Source organism: Pinus tabuliformis, chromosome 4_2 (assembly GCF_031772625.1).
Source record: "Pinus tabuliformis cultivar Carrire ecotype Pingquan chromosome 4_2, CPIR1, whole genome shotgun sequence".
Classification (NCBI taxonomy): Eukaryota; Viridiplantae; Streptophyta; class Pinopsida; order Pinales; family Pinaceae; genus Pinus; species Pinus tabuliformis.
This window is the reverse complement of record NC_142304.1, coordinates 904,403,641-904,421,738: the sequence shown is the minus strand read 5'-3', so window position 1 is coordinate 904,421,738 and position 18,098 is coordinate 904,403,641.

Here is an 18,098-nt window from a genome sequence, read left to right as displayed (position 1 = left end):
CTGAAGGATACACCAAAGTGGCAGGTTGGGGGAAAGGAGGGGGAAAAAGCACCAAAAGAAATTGAGTGAGAACAAGATACCAAGTCATAATAGTTTTGAGATTTTAGAGGAAGAGGGGGAATAAAAGGGACAGAGCAAGGAGCCGAAGGAAGCTCCATCAAGAAAAGATAAAGTGGACAACATGGATATCACTCAGCGAAAAAATGAATTAAAGGAGATTCCACTAAGCACCACAGGACTTGGAAGGGGTCAGAAGATGACCTAAGGTGAAGGAGGAAAAGAGGACCAAGACCTACAGGATATTTTGGATAGAGAGAACCTTGAACTCGAACACTTCCTAGAAAAAGGAGTCAACAAAGGGATAGACTCTCTACCACAAGAGGAGTTTGACAGAGTACAACAACTATTCCTTCAAAGGTCTTAAACAAAGGCTGCAGGAGTCAAAAGGAACTATGATAGCCAAGAGAATAAAGGGGTTAGACAAATGGAGATTACATCAGGATACTCCACCAAAAACCCAGGCAAGAAAAGAGGAAGAAGGAGACAGAATAAACTCCTATCAGAATGTGGGAAAGTCATGATTAATTCAGGTAAGATGAAAGATCTTACCAGCTACTCTTTTACAAACACAACATTATGAAGCTCACAACCTAGAACATTAGGGGGCTATGTAGTAGGAGAAAACAAAGAAATCTCAGTAATAGAATAAATGAAGAAAAACTAGACATGGTGTTTATACAGGAAACAAAATGCTCTGTAGAAAAGATTAGAGATCTACACAGTAAATAGCTCTCCAACTACGAGTTCCTAGAAGTCAGGGAAATAAATACAGTGGGGGGCATTCTTACCTTATGGAATCCACAAAAATTTGATATTATAGATGCAGAAGCTACTAAAAATCACCTTTGAATGGTAATACAACCTTTGGGAGACAAAGAGAGCTACTTGATAACAAATGTATATGGTCCCAAAATGCTAGAAGAGAAACTAAAGCTCCTCACCTCCCTGGAGGAGCTAAGAGGGAGACACTCTATGATCCCCTAGATTTAGAGAGGGGACTTCAGCATGATCAAATCCCTCTTTGAGAAAAAATGGGGAAGCAGAAAGTTAGGACATGACTCACTTACATTCCAGAACTTCAAAGACAACATGCAATTGGTGAGTATGGAAGCAACAAATGGCACCTTCACTTGGAACAACATGAGAGGGGGAATTGCTCAAGTAGCCTCGATATTAGATAGATTCATGATCTCAGAGGACATCCTTCTTTCTGGCCACACTATGACATCATGGATCCTTCCTTTTGGAAGCTCGGACAACTGGTTAGTCCAGTTGGAAGCTTCTTTTATTGGAACCCCAAAAAATAGACCGTTGAGGTTTGAAAATGCATGGCTCACTCACCCCAACTTCATTACTAATATTAGAAATTGGTGGGAGGAAGACAAGCCCACCAAGGGTTCAAAAATGTTCCTCTTGCATCAAAGACTCAAACACATCAAACAAAGACTTAAAGTATGGAACAGAAAGGAGTTTGGCAACATTTTTGAATCTAAAAGAGAGGTAGAAAGGAAATTACAAGAAGCTAATCAAATTATCATCACAGAAGGATTCTCAGAGGAAAGGAAGGAACATGTGGATTCTCTGCAGCAATAATGGGACCATAGATGTGAACAGGAAGAAATCTTTTGGAGACAGAAATCTAGAATAAAATGGATAAAGGAAGGGGAGAGAAATACTATATTCTTTCACAGCTCCACCATGAAACACAGGGCTCATAACAGGATCACTAAACTCTTGGATCCACGAGGGAAAGAGATAAAAACTCACAAGGATATGGAATGGGTTTTGGTGCAGCATTTTCAAAGCATAGCTGAGGAAACCATTATAGACAGATCTCAATTCATTAAGAGCTTCACAAAGAACATTACAAAATTGGTGACCAGGGAAGACAACCATAATCTCAATAGGCCAGCAATGGAAGAAGAGGTTAATGTGGTAATCAAAGAGATGCACAATGGGAAAGCTCCAGGCCTGGATGGATTCAATGTAGATTTCTTCAAAACATGTTGGGAAATTGTCAAATTTGACATTTTAGATGTGGTGGAGGACTCAAGAAAATCTAGAACTGTTCTTAGAGCGATTAATGAATATTTCATAGCGTTAATCCCTAAAAAAGAAAAATCCATGACATGTGAGAGATTCAGACACATAGCTTTATGCAATGTGGTGTACAAAATCATTTCCAAAGTTATTGCCAACAGACTCAAACCTCTACTTCCATCGCTTGTGTTAGAGGAGAAAACTGGATATGTGTAAGGAAGAAAAATTCTCAATAACATCATCCAAGCTCATGAAGTGGTGCACTCCCTCAAGACCAAAAAGTAGCTAGGGATGATAATGCAGCTGGACATAGCAAAGGCTTATGATAAGCTAAGTTTCTCTTACATAAAGGAAATTCTTAAAACCTACGGATTTGACTACAAATGGATAAAGTGGGTCATGGCCCTCGTCACCATGGCAAGTTGCTCTATCCTTCTCAATGTCTCTCCATCAAGAACCTTCAGACCTTCAAGGGGCCTTAGGCAGGGGGATCCTCTTTCTCCATTCCTCTTCATTCTCATGATGGAAGGATTGGGTAGAATGATAAAATCCGCCAAGGAAGAAGGACGAATCAAGGGGCTAAAACTCACTCCGAATGAGGACACATTGACACATCAACAGTTTGTGGATCACACTATGCTGCAGGGCACACCCACAGTCAAGGAAGCCAAAGCCTTCAAGCAAATCCTGAATGACTTTGCAATGGCTGTTGGCATGGAGGTAAGCCTAATGAAATCTAAAGTTTTCTTTTTCAATATGAATATTTTTATCCAAAGACATGTCTCCAAAATTCTGGGTTTTGAAAGATAGAATCTTCCATCTAAATATTTGGGAATGCCTCTCACTGACAAACCTATGAAGAAGGAAGTTTGGGAGTCAATTACAAATAAACTGAAGGACAAAGTCGATAACTGGACCAGCAGATCTTTGAATTTAGTGGGAAGATTAATTCTAACAAAGGTTGTTCTTCAAAACATTCCAGTTTATATGCTTTCATCCCTTCCTACCCCAAAAGGAGTACTACAGAAAATAAAAAATATTCAAATAAACTTCCTTTAGGGTAAGGGAAAAGAGAAAAAGAAATGGGCCTTGGTAGTGTGGGAGAAGCTTTTCAAACCCAAAACCCATGGTTGTTTAGGTCTCCACGATCCGGTCACCCTAAGCAAAGTCATGGGAGCAAAACTTTGGTGGAGATGGCTAAAGGAAATCAACAATCCATGGACCAAGCTATGGAAACAAAAGTATGTGAGGGACTGGTAGGAAAAGGACCACATTAGGATGTCAGGGCACATCAGGGGTTCTCATATTTGGAACAAGGCTTGGGAAAATAGAGCCTTAGTTCAAAATCATAGTTTCTGGTAGATAAGAAATGGGAATATTGCCTGGTTCTGGGAGGACAATTGGCAGCAGGAACAAAATCTTAGCAGAGAAGACCTAGATATCGTAAAAAATGACACCGTCAATAAAGGAATAAAAAGGGTTTGTGACTTTCGGGATCATTCAAGAGAGGAAAGGAAAAGGAGAATCTAGAAGGTACCAGATTATAGTGCAAAGACCCCTTTGAAGGCCCAGGCTAAAGTTCTCGAAGAGATCCTGGAAAAAAAGGCAGATTTTAACTTCTAACTCAGATGACATGCTAAGGTGGGGTAGAAAAAAGGAGGGCAACTTCAACCTCAAGGAAGCCAAAATAATAATCACTGGATTTGATCAACCAAATCCTGACAAGACTTGGTGAGACCTTTGGAGCAACCCTCACTGGATGAAGATAAAAATGTTCATATGGCTAGTTCAACATAAAAAGATTCTGACATGGGAAAATATTAGGAAAGGAGGTTTTGCAGGGCCTTCAAAATTTCATTTATGTGACCTGCAGGAGGAGACCATGGATCACATTCTCAACCTTTGTGTGTTCACCTCCTGTATTTGGAATTGGGTAGCCTCTATCTTCAACCAAACAATCAGGAAGGATGAAGATATTATAACCACTTTAAAGAATTGGAGAAAAGACTTTTTGGACTATGAGATAGTCAATGTATCCTGGACACCGATTCTAGGATTTTTGATATGGGATGTTTGGAAAGAATGCAACAACAGGATCTTCAAAAATAAATCTAGTTCAACTTAAGGCATCATGGCCCAGATCCTAAAACAACTTAAAGAAACAGTTAATGTCTTTCTAAAGCATCCTCCAAAGAAACGACCGAGTCAAAGAGACACCTACATCCTTGAAAAGTTGGGACTTAAGTATCACTGCCCTTTGGACACCATTAAGAAAATAAGGCACATATCAGATGGCAAAGGTTTCTGGCATCCCCCTCCCCATGGCTTCCTAAAACTCAACATAGATGGAGCCTCAAAAGGGAACCCAGGGGGCGCGGGTTTCAGGGGAGTCATTAGAGATGCAAAGGGCAATATCAAAATCATTTTTCACAACCATCTAGGGAGGGCTACCAATAATATGGCTGAACTCATGGAAATGCAGTAAGGCCTAGAAATCTTGAAAGACTACAATTTACAAAATACTATCATAGAGGCAGACTCAGAATTAATGATTGACTCGGTCAAAAGGATAAGCACTGGCACAGCACCAGACAAATTTTCAAACCACTGGAGACTCTTGCAAGTGTTTCAATGAGTTCATTCTCATCTCAGAACTCTCAAGAATCTGAGCTTTGTTCACGTGTGTAGAGATGCCAACAAAGTGGTGGACAGGTTAGCCAATTAAGGGGTGATTTGCGCCAGAGAAAACAAGTGATGTAGGTGGGAGTCTACTTAGGATGAACAACTGGAAAAAGGACTGCAGCACTCTGGCGCACAAAGATAGGATTCTTTATCATCACTCCAAGAGGAAACATCTAGCCGATATCTAAGTTGATGGAAGCCGAGGACTCATGTAATAGGTAGCCCGAGATTAGGATCTTGCAGAGGAAAGGAAGGCAAAGGAGAAATAGTCCCAAACCTAAAAGTAGTTCGAAGCTTCTCTTCAGAATCGGGTGGTTTTACAGCAGTTACCAGGGTTTTCGAAGTGTTGGCTATACCAAAAGTGGTTTTTTCGTAATGTCTCTGATACCATAGAAGGTGGTGCACATGGCGCTTGGTAGTTGGTGTAGGATTTGCTGGTGGGACTGTGACGGTTTTGCTACAGTGTCCCTGGTTTTTGGGCGTCGCTTTACCACAAGTTGATTTTCAAAAATGCCTCCGATTCCACTGACCATGTAACACGTGTCTCCAGTTTGTTTTGTTTACTGCCCTCATCAGACAGGTAAGCCTGGGGCTTTTCTTTCACCTGATATTCCTCTTAGCCGCTAGATTTTGTTGGGGCAGATCAATGGCTCTTGTGTGTCAAGCATGTTTTCCGCCATCAGGTTGACTAGAGGGTCTTAACTTCACTTTTGTGGTCACCCATGGACTATATTGGTTTGTTTTTTTTTTGTTTTGTGGGCCCTAAGTTGTGTTCTTGAGCATGTTGCTTAGTCCTCACACTTAGAGCGTCTATCATCAGTTGACTTCTTGTACACTATGTATCCCCTTGTTGATTAATTTGATATGAAGGTCCATTTCTTTCTTGAGAAAAAAAAGAATATCCAAATGTTGATAGTTGTACAAGCCCTCTTGTATTTCACCCTTCTTGTCTCGAGAAGCCAACGTGGTTTCATGGGAAACTAATCCTATGAGGATGTAAACAAGCAAACAAACACGAAAGAAAAGGACAAAATTAAAACGGAATAAAATCATGAAAGAAAAGAAAAACGTGAAAGAAAAGAGAACAATAAAGCAAAGAAAACAAGAAAGAAACTACTCCTACTCCTAAGCTAAACAAAGCATGGGCCTTCTCATCTGAAGTGATATTTCTATTATAGAGTTTAGGCTTCTGTGATCCATATCAAGTTTACAAAAGATTTTTCGGCGAAAATCACATGAAATATCATATGATATTTCATGTGATTTTCGCCGAAAAATCTTTTGTAAACGTGATATTTCTAATTCAGCCACTTGTGCATTGGTTGGCCCATGTAGGTGAAGGCACAGTTAATAAGAAAGCTAGCTAGGAAAGCGAGAAAGCAAGAAAGATAAAATAGTGAAAACCAATACACTCGAAGTTTAAATGCTTCCACATAAAAGAAAAGAGTAAAAGAAAATAACGGACACTCTGTGGACGTACCATGGTGTTGCACCACACTATGCACAAACAACACACATGCACACTCTTTTTACCTTGACATATGAGAAAACAAGCAGAAAGAAGAAAATATTTTCTTGGCAACATGACCTTTTATGTATGATTCCTCCAATACATGAGCAATAGGATTGTGAGATTCTAGTGGAGGATGTGAGATTGTTAGATTAGATTGATTTTTAATGCAAGAAATAAAGTGATGAGAAGCTTAGCAACTTTCAACATATTTCAGATCAGAAGTGGAACTGACCTCAAGACAGCGAGAACCTGACATAACCATCAACTCGAGCTGAAGTTGCTAAATAGGTTGAGGGGTTTCCACTTCATCAAAATGTAGATCATAAAAGATCGGTGGCTTGGAAAGAACAATAGTGAGTGAACCAGAAACATGATTGAATGAAGGAGTGAAGAGATCATGATAGCCATGATTAGAAAATTGAAGATGTACATCGAATGCTCATGATATGACGAATCATACAAAGGGGTTGATGAGATACAAAATTGTTCACCCTCTAAATTTCAAGAAATAAAAGATGGAAGATTGGGTGGATTCAGAAAGAAATATTTGTCCTCATTGAAATTAGATGATTGACTAACATCTTGTGTGTCCTGTCAATGATCAAAATTAGAAAAATTTGGGAATGAATTTTCACAAGAAAAATCAGGAATGGTTGAGTTGTCAAGAAAGAGTAGATGAGGTGTCGGTGGAATGAGTTCATCCTTCACTAGGACTTCTTCTTTATATTCCAACACATACTCATCAAAAATGACACTGTAGGTTGGCTGCTCAACATCAAATCTATCAACAAATTGATCCTCATGAACAACACATGTGGAGTCTAGATTGGATGAACACAACATAGTACAATCAGAGGATCAAAGGAACGAGAGGATGGAGGCTGAGAAGACAAGACCTCGTGACAACCATCAGGGTTGTAGTACAAATCTATGTATATGTTCAGAGTGAGTGGGGTGGGACGATGTGACAGTTCAATAGATGGGTTTGCAACTTCTCCCAACTCCTCCTGTGGAGAAAGGAGGATTACTTGTAACAGATGAGTTCGCAAGGAGGGTCACTTGTAATAGTAACCTTTTCCGTATTATTTGAAAGATCTAACACTCAGATATGATGAAAGGGGTTTGAATGATTCTAACCCATGTAGATTTTTAGATACGTGAAAAAGATACTGAAACCTTTCTTTAAGAAAATTCTAACCAATTTCATCTTGAGGGATTTCAAAAGCAAGATTACAAAACCGATCCCAAAATTGCACAATAGATTCATCGATTTCTTTCTGTAATTTCAGAATTATTTTATTTAGTGATTTATAGGCATAACGATAGAAATAACAGATTAACTCTCCAATAATGTGATCATATGAGTGAATGGAGGCTGCAGGAAATGTGCAACATGATTTCTCAACATTCCCTTTGAACGTGTAAGAGAATAGCCCACAAGAAACAACATCTGATGGGACTTCATTCCTCTCACAGAAGCCTAAGAAGGAAACTTTGTGTCTCAACAGAGCTACTTGACCTTCACAGTTGTACTTGATTTGTGACGAGGCATCAATGACATCCTTTGGTGCTTCAAAATCATGTGCATGAGAAAAACATGTTAGAGTTGATATTGTAATGCAGGTCATGAATGATGTGCATAGATTCAAAATAGACTTTGAGGGCTCTACTTGTCATTTGGCCCTCTTTCCAGTGCTAGAAATATTGATGGTTTTCGACCCACCAACATCTCATAGGATCTCCTCGGTAAGAAGTCCCACCTAGTCACTAGACTGTTAGGAGTAGGACTCCTAGTAGTGGGTAGTATAGTAGTGTGTTTACTCTTGTAATGCATAGAGGTCAGTATGAAAACTTTGTCAGAAGAAAGTGTGTCACCTTGCATCAAATCAAGTGAGATGGATGGGGATTTTAACACATATAGGGGAAAAGGAAGTGTGTCCCTTAGATGCATGTAATAGTACGCAGCCTGAAAGGAACACATGATTTGAATGACATCATAGTCTAGAAGTTGAATAGTCCACAATCCAAAGTGACGAATTAATACAACAACACATATTCAACAAGATTAGTACAATCGTATACAAAATAGTGCATACACAAATGCAGAAGTTAAATGAAATACATTTCTAAAGTAACTAGAATAGTCGAACTACAATAACAACATATGCATGAAAACATGTTGGCTCAGTTATATATATTAAGTGAAAGTTCCATACATACATACACAATTGAGAACCATTAACCCCAATAGTCAACACTATAATCAACACCATCTATTCCTCCAAATAGATGTACTTGCTCTACCCTATCGAGAAGCCAAGGCTCATCAAAATACTCTCCAAGCCTTCTCTAAGCAATGTGTAGCCAAGACTTGGTTCCCAAAAAGCCCCAACTATGAGTTATGAGGTTCTATATTAACAAAGGGTGGGGTGACCCTTGACATTCCCCTTTGACTTTTTGAAAAGCCTCATGAAGCTTTAACTCCTTTACAAATAATCCTTTGCATTGCATAGTGACTATTCATGTTCCACTAATGACACTTGGAATTTCACTTACAATATATTTACAAGTAATAATACAATTTTCACATATAACCATGTGGGAAAAAATAGGATTGAGTGAGCCTAACAAGACAAATATCATCACTGAAGGTATTGGGTATATACCATCTCAACAACATCCTCTTTAGGGTCTTGGGTGATGAATTGATACTAAGCTAGGTACTACACTGTTGTGTCCCCATACTATTTGGTGATGTCTTTCTTGATAGATACTCTTTCCTCCATGGCTTCCAGGTATATGGTTTTGGAACCTCTATCCAAATCATATTGAAATATGTGGAACATTATTATGTGTGTGGCTAGACCACCAATGTACTTTTGCATGTCTTTTGTGCTCAACTAGTAGTCATCGTTGGTGACCACTCGCATCAGCTACTGTATGCACCTGTCAACCTCCAACATGACTTGGTTCTTCATCATCGATTGATTAAGGGTTATGATTAAAGGGATCATGTGTGTCGTGACAATGAAATCCAAACTCTTGAACACCCATGCATAGGAATCCTTAATGCTGGTGATGAGTGGAGGGAGCGGCTCATAATTCCATATTGGCATCTAAATCTGTGCTTTGTCTAGCTCTTCCTGTGGCCTCATTATCTTCTGCAAGTAAAGGGGGCTCCCTTGTACCTTATTTTCCATTCCTTTAGATGTGTGATATCAACGTGGATGTCTTTGAGAGTTTGGGCTATCTTCGCACACTACTACTGAGAACCATATAGATTGAAAACCACCTTCTGCACGGTGACAAATCTGCCACATATTTTCCACATGGTGGTCACAAGAGTTGATACTTCAGCAAGAATCACTTTTTTCATCTCTTCCATAGTGGCCCCTACGGAATTTTATGTTCTCTTCCTGGACTCTTGCAAGTCCTTCGCCATCTAATCATTCTTTGCTATAAATAACTTTACTGTTGAACTCATGGCTTCTACATCATCCTTAGAAGCATCGACCATGACAGCTGGATGTCTTGTAACATATACAACAGATACCCTTTCCTCGATGTGTGTAGGTGACGCGTGATTATTTGGGAGCTACTTCTTTTGTGACTTTACAATCCTTTGTTTTGACTCATCAAATGATAGATTGTACGCATCCATCTCTGGATCATCATCAAGGAGGAAAACTTCTCCTTTATCTCTCGTGAATGGTTCTGATTCTAGAGATGTCAGAATGTGGGGCGACCTTGGATGCTCTCCGAATAAGGCCAGTGTCTTTGTCCTGTGGCTCTTGTTCCAACTCCATATCCATTATTTCAACCATCTTCTAAATCTGCTAAGCAAGTTCCCTAATCTGTGCCTTCTCACCCTATTCTTCATCTAATGATTGTTGTGATTCCTCAACTTATATAGGCATAGATTCCTTTGTCATTGCGCGTTTCCTTTCCTCCTTTTTCTATTTATGCTTCTCTTCTTTTGGCTTCTTTTATGTTTCCTGCAACTTCCTCTCTACATTTTCAAACCTTTTCTCATTCTACTCTCCTTTCATAATGTTGCCTCTACATCCCTATATCGAAAGCTAATTTCTCGATAATAGCATCTTTTTTGAACTTGTAGCTTTGCTCAACCTCTGCACTCTCAAAAATCTTCCTCTCGCATTTGTCCTATGCTAATTTGTTGCTCACTGTTGTTGTTGTTGTTGTTGCTTCCCGTGGTGTTGTTTCCTGTAGGGTTGCTTTCCATTCTATAGCCATGCTGACCGGTTCATTAATCCTAGAGGAGTTGTAATAATACCTCCAAGGGTCTTCTTGGCCAATGACATGTCCCGTGGATCCATGGATAATACACCTTTGACCAGTTGTTCTTTCATATGCAGTAGGGAGCACACAGATTGAAACGCTTGGTGTGAAACTAAAACTTCTTCAATTTCTTGGCCTCTGCATCCACATCCTTCAAGCTCCAAATCTTGTACAATCTAATATGTAAAGGAAGAGTAGACCATGGTGCCTTATTCCTCCTATGTAGTCTTGTTAATAACCCTACGAATATGTGATATTCAAACTCTCGCATTACCAACTTATCCATGGTGAAACTTGGTAAAACATGTGGAGGCTTCTCTCCGCTAAACATCCTAAGGAAGGTGCCACCAAGTGAGGCATACCAATCTGCAATCTTAAGCAATGTCTGCATATTTTCTTGGGACATGCAAGGTGGATCATGTTCGAATACCATCTTGTACGCCGGGGTGATGAAGTGGTTATATAGCCTCACCATGAATCCTCAATAGCTCCATTCAAAGAGAAAATTGCAATAGATCTTTGCATCATCATTTAGTGGTGTCCATGTCAAACCCATGCCAGGGAACCGATGTTCGACACAGATTGCATCAAGTAGGTACATGTAGATATATAATCTTTCTTGCTTGTCCTTAGGCAGATTTTGGGCATTAGACATATACACTTTCATCTAAAGAGCCAACATGTCCAACTAGTTGAATGGCCTTCCTTAATTTCCCAACTAATCCAACACAACCACCCAACTTTGCAAAAAGGTCTCCATACTCTCTTGACCGTATAAGCGGCATGAAAAGATGATCAAGAGTTGGTAGGCCTTCGTGAGTGACTTAGTCTCGTAGAGATGGTTGGGTGTCGACCTGAACTTCGATGGCTCTTTTACCCAACACTTCATGATGTCTCTAGTGTTCACACTCTTGTTGGGAGTAAATAATAATGCATCTATGCAGTTCACCAATTGTGGTAAGTGATACATCTGATGACAATTTTCCATCCTGAAGGTAGGAAGTTGTGCTCCATTGACACTCATTGTCTCAAGATTGGTATGTGAGACCATGCAGTGAATGATGTCAACAGATGGGAAGGAGAGGTACTTCCATGCAAACTCATACAATACTGACTTATGGATGTTGATATAGACTTGTCGATCTTCTAGATCTTCCTTCAAGATACCTGCAAATATGTCCTTAATTTCCTACCATTTAATCTTCATGTGCTTCTCTATGAACAACTATGTCCTTGCATAGACTGGCAAGTTCATTGACACATGTTAAACTACATCTCCAGTTCTTCTCTCTACAGTATCCTTTGATCTAGATCTCTTGGAAGCCATGTTATCTGTACTACTGAGAAGCTTCTCAACAACTATTGTACCTAGAGATGAAGCAGACACTCATGGCATGCAAATGTTAGCTTAAAATAAAAAATAACTTCAAGAAGTGATAATGAAGAAAATTGGGCAACTGTTGGGTAATATTATGCATTTCTAACTTTCAGAGATGAGGGACTGTCAGTTGGATCTACGCATTTCATAGTCCCAACTACCAGTGATAGGTGGTGATGACTAGAACTGTGCAATGTGCAATCCAATGGGATTGATGATGAGTGGAATTGCAATGCATAGTTTAGTCTTACTTTGATGTTGGCTAGCACTGCACATTTCGTAATCCCAGTGGCAAGACTTTGGGACTGTCTCTTGAAACTGCATAGTGTGCAACTGTAGTCATTCACTCTTAGCCTCTCAGCAAATCCTGGAGCCAAGGCAGAGCCTTGACATTTAGAAATGTGTAGTCCATACCAACAAGAGCTAGATCCAAGCCAAGGTAGCCTAGATTTTCCCAAGTGAAACTTGAAAATGAGTATATCTAAATGCATGAGCGAAGGATGGTGCAGATCTAAGTGAATGGTGATGCATGAAATAAGAAAACATGTAGGAATTAGTTAATAAAGAGAAACGAAGGTTGTGGGGAGAGTCACCGCAACGACCACCGTTAGTGCAAAAACTGGGTTATGCATGCGATGCTAATTAAAGGAAATGCAAAACATAAAACATCACTTCTACAAGATAAAAAAAATTAAGTTCTTGTGGTCACTCAATAAATTAGGAAAAATAACAAACACACAAGCTAAGGAAGAAAAAGTGACAGAAAAAGCTACAAAAGACAAGAAAAGCAAAACTTAGCCAGAAAAGTTGTGTTGACTTTGTTGAAGGTTCCTAGATGCCTCAAGAATGCCAGTTCTCTAATATCAAATGTGGAAATTAGTTCTAGCGATATCCATTAAACAATTTTTTTTGATTTAGGGTTTATGCTGTGAAGGCTAAAATTCTAGGAAAAAGCTGACAAGTGGCAGCAATTTCTAAAATTAATGTAAGGGTAACTCCCATTGCTTAAAATAGATCCCTATTTTTTAGGGATGCTTTTTTCTTTTTTATTTTTTGGGAAGGGATGTCATGCAAGCATGGAGAAATTTCATAATTGTAGAGGGAACCGAGCAACCTACCAACACATGCATCAGGCAACAATCAAGGGAATGCTTCTGTACAATTCATGGGTTGAGTGGCTCTGGATGCCTTTCATGCTCTGTTCACTTTCCATGTTGGAGACAAGCTATTAGCTAGGTCTACGCATTTCTGGAGCTGAATCTCATTACTGGGATGATCTACACAATTCTTGAGAGCAAGGCTAACTGTTGGGATGTTTTTCGCAACTCCTGAGAGCAAGGTGGGCTACCCTCTAACACTGTGCATATTTCCAAGTCAATGCAAGAAACGGATTGCAACCAATTCAAAGGAGGCTAGGTTATGGTTAATATGGAAGAAAATTAAGAAAACACAAGTTGTAAAGTAAAATATAAACTCAAATGAATGCACAAGTACTTGGGTAGTGCAAGAAAAGATGTTGACATTTTATTATGGAGGCTCAAAAATGAAATGAAGGAAAACATTTGGAGTGTGGTTGTAGCCACTACAACATAGCTCCCTACATGGTAATAATTCTCCTTGGTGGTGTCTTAGAAGTAATTCAAGCTGGGTGCAACTAAATATAGTTAGGGTTCACTCTCATCCCTCTTCTTGCAATAGGTTTCCCACGAGTCCTTGATGTGGGGGGTGACTTTGATGAGTGAAAAAATAATATTTTTTCCATTGGAAAAGTCATGAACCAATAAATATCCTTCTAGAAAATTTATCCATTTATCTACAACATCAACATCTATATGACCTTTAAATATGGGGATGTCAAAGTTATCTTGTACCTTAAAGGGAGTGGCACTCCAAGAATGGTTTCTAGAAGAAGATGTGTTGCATGTGGGTAGTCCCCAAAGGATCTCAACAAATTTGTCAATTATCACATTCCTTTGTCACTTGAGGGCTTCGTCGAGAAATATTTTGAAAGGATATCTTGCTCCCTCACCTTACTTTTCTTTCACAATGGGACGTCATCAGGGTTTGCGAGGCTCGTCTTGTAAGGGTTCAGCGAGCTGACGCACTAACTCGTTATACAATGACCTCATTAGGGACATGCAGATAAAAATAGAGAAAGAGAACACCACTCTGATAGAACCACAAATACAGAGATGCAACAAAAATAACACTTCATTTCATTAGTATAAAAGAATTCAAATATACTTACAAACATAATGGAAATAAACTAGCTTGGGCAATGGTAGCTTATCTCTAAGAAGACATGTGGTGGTTACATGCCTTTGAACAATGTTACAATGAGGCTCAAAGGCCTATTTATTATTGAGAAACAATGGAAAACCCTAAACATCCAAAAAACTAACCCAAGGAGATGAAGTGCCAAAACAATGGGCCCCTTCTGGATAAATTGGTACATCAACTTCCCAAGGGTCATAACTTTGGCATACATTCTTCATTTGACGCACACAATACCTTGTTATAAAGATTTATCTGAGGACTACAAATTTTTATAGAAAACATTTAATAAAGACTCATGTTTTCCCATTATCCAAGAAACCATCATTTAGGGCCTCAAAACAGCTCCAGAAGTTCATCACCCAAGAAACTACCAAAAATAGTAAATTGTGTTACAATTAGGGATATTGAAAAACTAAAAGAAATATTGGTGGGGATCTAATTGGAATACGTGGGTGCCCAACAATATCGACTTGGATGATGGATTTCCTAATATTATAAAGAAGGATAACACATTGATCCTTATATAAGGTAGCTTGATCCTCTTAATAGTGTTTGTAACAAGAATGGTAGCCATGATGATAGAACTATAACAATAAGATTGATATCCAGGATCTTCTCATTGACGTTTATTAGATTTTTATAAGCTTAGTGAATTGGATAAATATAGATGCCCTATCCAGATGATTGAATAATATAATAAAGAAGTGATGTAGTAAATATGATATCTATGACAGACCTGTCAGCTACACCAATCATACGATTCTAACTCTTGAATAAAATTTCATGTGATGTGATGATGAAGTATCTAGAATGTTATGACCATGATGGGTATATGTTTCAAAATGTGATATAGTTGGATTTTATGATGTAATAATTATGATCATGCTTGACAGTATTATGATAGACAAGTTGATGACTTGAATGATGATGAATGAAGTGGTTGATCAGTAAGAGGGAGAAACTGTTCACGAGATCCCTTGACCTATTATCATTTGCATTAGATGTATAGAATATTATTTATTGTTTAATTTTTTTGACATAAATAGACAAATATATGATTTTGTGGGTCTACAACAGGTTCTGGTCTGAGAAGCAAAGGTTTCCCTTAGTCTAAGCCCCAACTAAATGTAAGCAATCTTATCAGTTTGGTTATAGGCCTCCAAACACACTGAGGAAAATCTATGGATGCGGTTATGTCTGTAGGTCACAAAAACTAAAGATTTGTGCATAAACTCAGGAATGCACCAAGAGTATGATAGTCCTTCAAACTTGGAGTACACAACATAAGTTCCATGAGGAGGGAAGTTTGAATGTTTGACTTACTAAAGAGAATGTGAATTTTTTAACTAAAATTGTGTTTGTAGGTGATTAGAATATGCATATCAATATGAAATTTTGATTTGATCATTGAAGCTAGTAATTGATAACAATTGTAAGGGTTTGATAAGATTTGGATGATTGGTATAAATAAGAATTATTTGGAGTTTTTACATGATGCTTAATAATTCATAGAGATTCTTTAGAAATTGGACTTGATGCTAACATATGTTTTGGGTTATGGACTGATTGAAGTCATTGTGATAGCAAATTTGGGTTTTGACTTGAGGATCAATGATTTTATTTGACAACTAATGATTTTCCTTTATGACAATGCTATATGGGCATAGTGAATTTTACTGATTAATGTTGAAATTAATTTTGTATTGGAATCATTAGCTTTGGCACATTGGTTGAAGTATAAATTTTTTTGATTTACTATGACATAATATCACAATAAATGCATGGAACTTATATCACTTATCCTTGATGTATGCATTGATATTTAGTTATAGAAAGTATTCATGGTATGATCATAAGGATGGCTTGATAAAGTTTTATTAATAGTGTTTTATAAATAAAATGTTGTTGTAATTGGTATTTACATGTGAGATCTACATAATAATTGGTTCAAAGAGCTTATCACATATGTATTAGCTTATTTTTTTATGATTTTGATACTACCATCTAAGACCTGATAATCTGACTTAGTCTTTTATTATTACAGAATGCTAATTTGTGTGAGGCTCGACATATTGATTTGGTCAAGTCATATGTTTGAACAAATATTATATGAAGGAAGCTTCCTAAGACTCGTATATCAACATTAATAGAAATTTGGTGGAGCCAAGAAGATCTGCCCATCCAAACCTCTACCTTAAAAAGTGGTCCAAGGTATGGTTTTGATTTTGGTTTTATATATTGATGGCCTATTCTTGACAAGTAATCCGTCTATGATGATCAAAGTAAGAGGGACATGGCCTCTAAAGTTCAAAATAAAGAATCATGGCATGATGGATTATGTTATGAAGCTAAAACTATTAAAGAAAGTAGAATTTTGAAACCTTGGACACTCCAATTGTATTTCAAGAAGTTATGAAGAGATATTGTTGAACGTGACTTGGGAACTGATAGTTTATTGAAGCATTGATGTTCTCTATGAACACCCATCCATACATTCTATGTCAATTCATGCTTGAGCCAATTCATACACATTGGATTATCATTGAGCACCCTTCGATATATTTTGCATGGGACCATCAATTTGTGGTCTGGGATAGTCTTCCTATGATATGTGATTGCATGGATGGATTGGTGTTTTTATTTTTATTGACAAGATGAGCACATTTGTGTGTTTCCTTAGTATGAGATCTTTCATGATGTTTTAGGAAGATAATTCTATATCTTCAAGCATAGATGAGGTTATGTACGATGTTGACGAATTGTGGGGAAGGTTGAAGAAGCTCTTCGAAGAGTTATTTGAGCATGCTCTGGATATGATAGGGATACATTGTGATAATAATTAATGGGATTCGATTGGTAGAAAATATCATATATAGTTTTTACCAAGATGTCATCAGTAAGTGTTGCAGTATGAAACAAGATTAGGATTGTGGTTGCTGCGTTCATGAGAGGAAGGATGAATAAGGTATCCTTTTTTTGAGATTTATATTTTTGTTCTGACATAATATATGATTTTATGTCTTGCATAAATATGAGACTGCTACTATTCTAACATGATAATTAAGATGATGCCATATATGATCACGATGATATGCTTATGATCTATGGAGAGAAGGAATGATCAAGAACACTAAGCCAACTCGTCCGCCCCATCTTAGCTCCTATTGTGAGGAATTGAGATGGAGGGATACTCGGTTGAGGGATCTCTAGACAATAGGGTCATAGATATGCTCCCCAATCATTTAACCATCTGGTTGGAGATGATTCTCCCCTATCTTAGTCTTTAAAGAGTATACCCTTGTTGGAATCATACCCACAAGCAAGACTTGTTGGGATAACCCTCCTTGTATGACCAATGAGTTGAGAGTGTACTTGGTGGTGTACAACCCCTGCGATTATGATGTAGGTATTATACCAGATGAATATTGAGATTCATTGTTGGGAAGATCAGTACAAAATAATATGGGTTGAGATGTGATCTCCGATGTGGTTCCAAGTTGAGAAGTGTGAGCTGATGATAATCTCTTTGATGTTTCCCAGGTGGTAGCATGGGGCTTCCTGCTAGCAATGATTTTTTTGAGATGTGATTCTTGATGTAGTTTAAGGTTGACATGTGTTGCTTAATATTTTTTTGGATTGAGATGTGCTCTCTGATGCGATATAGGGTGGTAGGTTATGCTCCCCTCCAATGTCAAATCATTCTTATTTTAGATTCCAGAATGTTCAACATATGAGCAAGGACAATTAAGAGATAAGCATCAATAAGAAATCAAGAGATGATCATAAATGAGTAGTGATGGCATTTGATAAAGAGATACTGGAGATTGGATATGATTCAATGATAGTATT